This window comes from Balaenoptera physalus (genome assembly GCF_965194825.1).
Source record: "Balaenoptera physalus genome assembly, contig: SUPER_1_unloc_23, whole genome shotgun sequence".
Classification (NCBI taxonomy): Eukaryota; Metazoa; Chordata; class Mammalia; order Artiodactyla; family Balaenopteridae; genus Balaenoptera; species Balaenoptera physalus.
The window spans coordinates 198,617-207,312 of NW_028126576.1; the positions used below are offsets into that span (position 1 = coordinate 198,617).

An 8,696-nucleotide genomic window follows, 5' to 3' on the forward strand; every position below is an offset into this window, starting at 1 on the left:
TGTGCCAAGGCCATTGGAGGAACAGTTCCCTCTTTCTACGGAACCTCATTTTTCTCTCCAGTCCTTCAACTGATGGACGAGGCCCACCCACGCCACGGCATTGACAATCTCCTTTATGCAAAGTGGTCCAATTTCAGTGTTCATCTCTTCTGAAAAATACCTTCCTGGCCACATCTGGAATAATGTTTGTGGTTGCCGGGGCCCCACGCAGTGCGCACATGAGATTAACCATCCCCGTGGCGATGATGACACTTTATTTTCTCCCTTGACCATTGTCACTACTATTCCAATTAAAATGGCAGCGCCATGAAGGCAGGGCATTTCCTTTTTTGCCAGTACTGAGCGTCCAGGTCTGGTGCCTAGCATAGGCTAAATACACAGCATTTTTGTGAACAGAAGCCAGGATTCCGGCTGCCATATTTAATGAGGAATTATAGTCTTATTATTGGGGGGGAGGTGTCACGGTACGTCAAGGGCGGGAGTCGAACCCGCCACCCCAGGCCCCGAGGGGTCTCCCCGGGTCTCCACTTTGGGCCGGTGGGTGTGGCCGGGGGCAGCTGAAGACGTGCGTGCGTGCTTGCGTGCGTACGTGCGTGCGTTCGTACGTGCGTGCGAGGGGGCGGGTCCACGGGGCGGGAGGCGCTCGCCGCGAGTGAGTGGTTCAGCCGGGCCCCGGCTCATTGTGCTTGCCTCACGCCGGCCCCAGTTGGCAGCAGCGCTGGAGGCCCCGGGCCTGTGACCACAAAGAGGGAGCCGGGGGCCGGACTGGAGCGGGCCGGCGGCGGCGGCGGCGCCGGCTGAGGCCCAGGCCAGGCTCCCTCCCCTCAGCCTCCCACCCGCCCGCCTGTCCCGCCCCCGCCGGCGGCGCCCCGCCCCTCCCACAACCGCCAGACTAGCCTGGTGCGGGGGCCGCGCGCGAAAACGTGGGGGAGAAGCTGAGGCTGGAGTCGCCCGTGGTGGCCGAGCCCGCCGTCTACCCATGGCTGCTGCTGGTCTACGTGAGTGCCGCCCGTCCCCTCTTCCCGGACCTCCACCTCTCTTCCCCCAGGGCGCGCGCTGAGCCCACCGAGAAACGGAGCGACTCGAGTCGCCAGACCCTCTTTGGAGCCCCCCTTCCCGCCCTGCCCGCTTCTCCGCGGCCGTTTCCAGCCCCCGTGCGCAGGGTGGGCAGAGGGGAGCCGGGGCCGGCCAGGGGCACAGACTCGGCCGCGGGGACCCCGCGCTTCCGAGGGTCGCCCGAGCCGGTCTGCCGTTGGCCCTGTAGGGCTGGGGACCCCGGTCCCCCCCCCCCCGGCCTGAACTGCTGGCGGGCTTGCCCTTCCGTACTTTATGATCTGACACGTCAGGTTTCTTTTTCCTGGCCAGCTTTACCATTACCTGACCAGCTTTCCCAGCATCCCCTGATAATGTGTTAGATATTCAAGTTTTAGGGCCCGGTCCCAGCCCTATGGAATCAGCAACTCTGGTGGGGCTCAGTGATCTCTGTTACAACAGGCCCTCCAGATGATTTTTATTCACCTTAAAGTTTGAAAATATCTGCATTGTCAGCTGGCCAAAGCGTCCACCAGCAGGTGAAGGGGAGTGGCGCCTGGAAAAGATAGGGACTAGCCAAGGTAAGTACAGTAGCATTTGCCATGGTAGTAATGGAGAATGCCTTTTCTCCACTGGTTGGCACAGACTAGTATCTGGGAGCAGTGGCAGGGTTATTTCGGATGCTTTACATTGCAATGTAGAGTGACCGCTGTCCTGGTTTGCCAGGGACTTCCCCTGTGTGAGCACTTAAAATCTCATCCTGGCAAACCCCTTAGCCTTGGGTTTGAAAAACTTAGGGAATAACATGAAACTTAGGGGAAACATGATCTAGGTTTTGGGCAAGTCACAAGTGCTAATTAAAGCTAAGCAAGTATGGACAACATCTAGCCTTCTTTACCCCTTTGCGGGGAGGTAAATCTTGATTGGGTGAGAGGACTTATTGTTAAGAGATCTTTGTAGAAACATCCCCTTCTGCTTAGTCCGCTGGTTCTCAGTTCTGGCTAGACATTGGCATCGTCTGAGGAGAGTTAAAATGATTGTATTGGTCTAGCATGACCAACCGTCGGTGTGAGGGTTTTTAAAAAGTGCTTCAGAGGATTCTAATGTGCAGCCAAATTTAGGTGCCACTGCTTAAGCTTTTGAACCGCTGCTACGTATTTTCACCTCATCTTGCTGTGAGAATATCCAACTGTAGTTGAGGTTTGTTTTTTTTCTTTTTCTTTTTTTAACTGTCTTATTATAAGATTTACTGTCTTAAATAAGATTGAATGAACAGAAACTCCTGCTAGTCCATCTGGTATAGCTGGATACCCAGAGTAATATCGTTAAGATATGTACCATTTAAGTATTGTGACTGGCCTTTTAAAAATTAACATATGCATTAAATTAGTATTGATAGTATAGATCTCTTTCGAAGTTGTCATGTTGGGGAGCTATACCTCTAATCTGCTGCCATTGCTAAATATCTGGACACCTCTTATTAGGAATTGCTTTTAAAAATCTTTAGGGATTAAAACCAAGATTGCTGTATTATTTGTACTGGGACCACAAAAACCTCACAGAGTTCCCCCGCTGTACCTTCTACCCCCATCTCTAACCCTTGGCAACTTCTAATCTGTTCTCCATCTCCACAGTTTTGTTATTTTAAGAATAATATGTAAACATAATCATGAATTACTTAATCTTCGGAGATTGGCTTTTAAAAAATTTTCCCTCGGCATCATTCCCTTGAAGTTCATTTCAATTTTTGCATATATTAATAATTTGTTCCTTGTTGTTGCTCAGTAGTATTCTATCATAAGATTTTATCACAATTTGTTTCAACATTCACCCATTGAAAGACATTTGGGTAGTTGCCAGTTTTTGGCTATTAGAAATAAAACTGCTATGAACATTTATGTGTAAGTTTCTGTGGGAACTTCATTAAGTTTTTGTTTCTTTTGGATAAATGCTCAAGAGTACAATTACTGCATTGTAGGGTGAATCTACTTTTAGGATTAAAAGAGACTGTCAAGCTGTTTCTCAGAGTGGCTAAACCATTTTATTTTCCCACCAGTGATGTGATATAATTTTTCTACGTACTCGCTAGCATTTGATGTTGTCACTATACTTTAATTTTAGTTATTCTCTGATATCTCATTATGGTCTTAATTTGCATTTCCCTGATGGCTAACGATGTTGAACATCTTTTCATGTGCTTCTTTGCCATGTGTATATTCTTTTCCATGAAATGTCTGTTCCTGTCTTCTGCCTATTTTCTAGTTGGATTTTTTTAAGTTGTTTGGAGAGTTCTTTGTATATTATAGATACAAGTCATTTGTCTCCTATGGGATTTTCAAATATGTTTTCCCACTGTGTAATTTGAGTTTTCATCCACTTAAAAGGATCTTCTATGAAGCATTTTAAACTCATTTTGATGAGATCCAATTTATCAGTTTTTGCTTTTATTGATCATACTTTCGGTGTCAAGTCTAAGAATTATTCACCTAGTTCTAGATGCCAAAGATTTTCTCCTATTTTTTTTTCTAAAACTGTCCTGCTTTTACATTTAAGATTATGATCCACTTTGATTTAATTTTTGTGTAAGATGTGTAAGGTTTAGGTTAAGGTTCATTGTTTGTTTGTTTGTTTTTGTCGAGGGATGTCCAACTGTTTCAGTACCATTTTTTGAAAAGTCTATTCTTCCTTGATAGCTTTTGCACTGCTGTCAAAACCAAGTTAAATGTATTTGTGTCGGTCTATTTCTGGGTTCTCTGTTCCATTCCATTGATCTATGTATCTACCCTCCATCATTACGGCGAAATCTTGAAATTGGGTAGATTAATTCCTCCCATTTTAATCTTCCTTTACAAATTGTTTTAGCTATTCTTCAGCCTCTTCCTACCATATAAATCTTAGAATAAGCTTGTCTATATCCACAAAAACCTTGAGGGCATTTTAAGAGTAATTGTGTTAAGCCTGTTAACTTGGGGAGAATTGACATCTTTATTATGTTGTGTTTTCTAATCCATGAACAAGGTATGTCTCCCTATTTGTTTGGGACTTTTAAAATTTTCTTCATCAGCATTTTGTAATTTTCAGTATAGAGGTCCTATAAATGTCTTATTGGGCTTCTATTTAAGTATTTATTTAGGTCAGTTGTAAATGGCATCACATATTTTTATTTAAGCTTCTACACATTTGTTATTAATATATAATTTGATAAAATTGTGTGGATCTTGTACTCTAAAACATTTACAAACTAATATTATTTCTCAAGCTTTTTGTGGATTCCTTGGTATTTTCTCCATTTAGATTATCATCTCATCTTCAGATATAGACAGTTTTAGTTTTCCTTATTCAATATAATAAGATATATTACTATTCAACATTCAGTAGGATTTATTCCTTCCTATTCAACATAGTAGGAATAGTTCTTTCATCTTTTAAATAAACTTTTTAAAAATTTAACTGTTAAATTTATCTATTTATTTATTTTTGCTTTATTTTCTTACTAGAACCTCCAGTAATATATTTAATAAAATTGGTGAGAGCAGATATCGGTGCCTTGTTTCTGATCTTACAGAGAAAGCGTTCAGTCTTTCACAGTTAAATATAATGTCGGTATAGGTTGTTTGTAGATCATCTTTATGAGTTTCAGTATGTTCCTTTTCTATTCCTAGTTTGCTTGGAGTTTTTTTTCTTCTTTTTTTAAAATCATGAATGGGATTGGATTTTGTCAAATGCTTTCTCTGCATTAATGGATAGGATCACATGACTTTTCCCCCTTAATCTATTGGATATGGTAGATTACATTGTTTGATTTTCAAATATTTAACCAACTTTGCATAACTGGAATAAATACCACTTGGTCACGGTATATTATTCTTTTTATATATTTCTGGATTTAATTTGCTAATATTTGGCTGAGGATTTTTACAGCCAATTTCATAAAAAATACTGGTCTGTAGTTTTCTTCTTTCTATACTATCCCAGTCTGGTTTTGGTATCAAGGTAATACTGGCTTCATAAAATTAATTAGGAACTGTTCCCTCTACTTCTGTTTCTTATCAAGTCATGTAAAATTGGTGTTAATGCTTTAAGTCTTGGGTAAAAGTGAAACATGTAAGCCTGAATATTTCTTTTGGGAGTTTTTAAATGAAAAATCAGTGTTTCTCATAGTTACAGGAAAATTGAGATTGTCTCTTTCATCTTGGCTGAGTTTTGGTAGTTTTGGGTGTAGAAGCATTGGTCCATTTCATCCACATTTTTGAATTTATAGTGTAGACTTGTTCATAATAACGTGTCCCTTATTAACCTGCAGGATATGTCATGGTATCCCTGGTTGCATTTCTGATATCTGTGATTTGTGCCATCTCTCTTTTTATCTTTATCAGTCTTGCTACATCTTTCTTGATTAGATTGTTTATTTCGAAGAACCAGCCTTTTGTTTCATTGATTTCCTCCCCCCCCCCCATTTTCCTGTTTTCAGTTTCATGGATTTTTGTTTCATCTTTATTATTTCCTTCTTTCTGCTTGTTTAGTGTTTTTTCCTCTTCCGTTTTTACTATTTTAATATAGAAAATTAGACTATTTCTTTGAAATATTTTCTTTCCCAATTTAGTGCTATAAACTTCCCTTTCAGCATTGCTTTCACTTCATTCCACAAACGTTGATCTGTTATATCTCCATTTTCTTTTATTCTATGCATTTAAAAATTTTTCCTTGACTTTTTACCCATGAGTTATTTGGAATTGTGATGTTTAGTTTTCATGTGATTGAAGATTTTCCTGTTGTCTTTCTGTTATTGATTTCTAGTCTGGTTCCATTATGGCTAGAGAACATACTCTCTCTGATTTTAATTCTTTTAAATCTGCTAATGTTTTTTTATCACCCAGTGTATGGTATATGAGTGAATGTTCCATGGACACTTGAATATGTATTCTGCTTTTATTGAGTGTGTTCTTTAAATGTCAGTTATATCCTGTTGATTGATGATGTTTTCAGTTCTTCCATACCCTTGCTGATTTTTCTCTCCGGGAGTTCTATAAATTGCTGTGTTGAAGTCTCAAATAATAATTGTGGATTTGAAATTTTCTCCTTTTACCTTTTTCAGTGTTTGCTTCATGTGTTTTGAAGTTCTGTTGTTTGGTGCACACACATTTAGTATCACTAGGTCATCTAGGTGGATTATTCCTGTTATCTTTATGTAATGACCCTCTTTGCCCCTAATAATTTCCTTTGCTCTGAAATCTACTTTATCTGACATTAATATAGCCATTCCTGCTTTTTCTGATGAATGTTCATATGATATACCTTTTTCATCCTTTTACTTTGAACTACCTATATCATGATGTTTAAAGTAAGTTTCTTATAGACAGTATATAGTTGGATCATGCTTGTGATCTTTTCATCTACTCTTCCAATGTCTGTCTTTGACTTGGTTATTTAGATCATTTACAGTTTATGTAATTATTGCTATGTTAAACATTAGGTCTAGCATTTTATTTTTTGTTTTGTCTTTTACCTTAGTTTCTCAATCCTGTGTTTCTCTTATTTTGCCTTCTTGTGGGTTACTTAAACATTTTTTGATAAGTCCATTTTAATCTAATTTATTTATAATCATTTGTGTATACTGTTTGTATAGTTTTCTTAGTGGTTGCTTTTGGCATTACACTATACATATGTAACTTATCATAGCCTACTGGAATCTGTCTTTGATTACTTCAAGTGAAGTTTCAAAATTTTACTTCCATTTAGGTCTCTTAATAGTCCCCAGTTTTAAAGTATGATTTTCTGTAGTATTTCCTTTATATACATTGAGAATCACATCAGATGGTGTCATAATTTTTGCTTTGACCATCATACGGAATTTAAGAAACTCATGAGGCTAATGATAGTCTCTTTTATTTATCCCACTTGTTTTCACCCATTCCATTGTTCCCCTTTTCTTTCTGAAGTTGCCAGTCTTCTGTTATTTTTTTTTATGTTTGCATAACAGTAGGTGATATCTGGGCTTTCCAGTGCCATTGGATATGAGTTTCAGGAAACACTGAGCCTGGCTCACTTAATGCTACTGAGTTGGAGGGTTTGTATACGTTGGGTCTGTTGGCACAGCAGATGCTAGCAGATTAGACTAATGCTGATGGGACTAGTGCCACAGGAGGATGCATTCCCATTCAGGCTATGCTGCTGCTACAGTAGATCAAATCCCCCTCTACCCCAAGTGTGGGGCAGTGACCTGCTGCTGTCACTGCTTCTTTATTAGGCTGCTTTCGCCTCAGGTGTGTGGTGGGATCCCTTGGAAGCTGCTGCTGCTGTCAATCACAGGGTTAAATTCATTTTAGAAATACTTAAATGTAAATATATAGCCTGGCTCTTGTAGGACCTCTGTATTTGTTTTTTATTGCTTTCATACGAATTACCACAAATTGAGTGACTCAAAACATCGTAAATTTATTACCTTAGAAGTCTGACATTGGTCTCAATTGAGTAAAGTAAAAGTGTTGGCAGGATCGACAGATGAATGGATAAAGCTGTGGCACATATATACAATGGAATATTACTCAGCCATAAAAAGAAATGAAATTGAGTTATTTGTAGTGAGGGGTATTGACCTAGAGACTGTCATACAGAGTGAAGTAAGTCAGAAAGAGAAAAACAAATACCGTATGCTAACACATATATATGGAATCTAAAAAAAAAAGAAAAAAATGGTTATGAAGAACCTAGGGGCAGGAGAGGAATAAAGACTCAGCCATAGAGAATGGACTTGAGGACACAGGGAGGGGGAAGGGTAATCTGGGATGAAGTGAGAGAGTGGCATGGACATATATACACTACCAAATGTAAACTAGATAGCTAGTGGGAAGCAGCCACAAAGCACAGGAGGAGTGGAATCCTGCAGTGTTTGCTGATGGTCATTTGACTGGTGTGAGCTGAAACCTTTTTGACGTTGGATTTGCATGTGGCTAATAATTCCTTATACTGAGCTTTAGGCATGTCCTTTTTTTTCTTTTCCTTTTTTTTAAAGAGTGACTACAACTTCCCTCTTCATATTGACTTCTTGAAAAATTTGTCATGTGTTGAATTTTCTTGCCTATTCCCTACTCCAGGGCATTTTTTGAGGTCAGGCGTCATTTACAACCCAGCAGTCCTTGTGACTATTAAGCAACCATTAGCACTGGGTTTAAAGCTGCTGTTATGGGAATCAGCCACAAGGTGGCAGCATTATTTCGTTCTCAACTCTTGTTACTAGGGCAACAGAGTCTTCCTGGAGGTAGTGTTCCAAGGTTGTAAATTAGAGTGGAATGTGCTGGGACAAGCCCCCAGAAGTTTATGTCTCCTTACTTATGTTTGTTTTTTAAATTTAATTTCTATTTCTTATTGGAGTAAATTTGATTAGAGTGTTGTGATTGTCTGGCTGTACAGAATCTGCTCAATGATTCATACATACGTCTGTTCATCTTCAGATCCTGTTACCATGTATGTTACTACAGAATGTTGAGTAGACCTCCCTTGGTATTTGGTAGGTGTTTTGTCATTATATATTTTCTATGTATTAGTTATTATATAATTCATATAGTTTATATGTTATATGTTTATATACATTTAACATACATTAATCTATGTATGTTAGCCCCTTAGTCCTAAATTATCCATCCTCCCACCTTTCATTTTGGTTA

The 8,696-nt window shown here is 39.6% G+C and overlaps 1 long non-coding RNA gene across 1 annotated transcript; it reads left to right on the top strand.

The window, feature by feature from the left end:
* Positions 1–887: 887 nt before the first annotated feature.
* LOC309650484 lies at positions 888–3,253 on the top strand. Its single transcript, XR_014257585.1, has 2 exons — positions 888–998; positions 1,495–3,253. It is a non-coding gene; the product is annotated as an uncharacterized lncRNA (long non-coding RNA).
* The last annotated feature ends 5,443 nt before the right edge of the window (positions 3,254–8,696 follow it).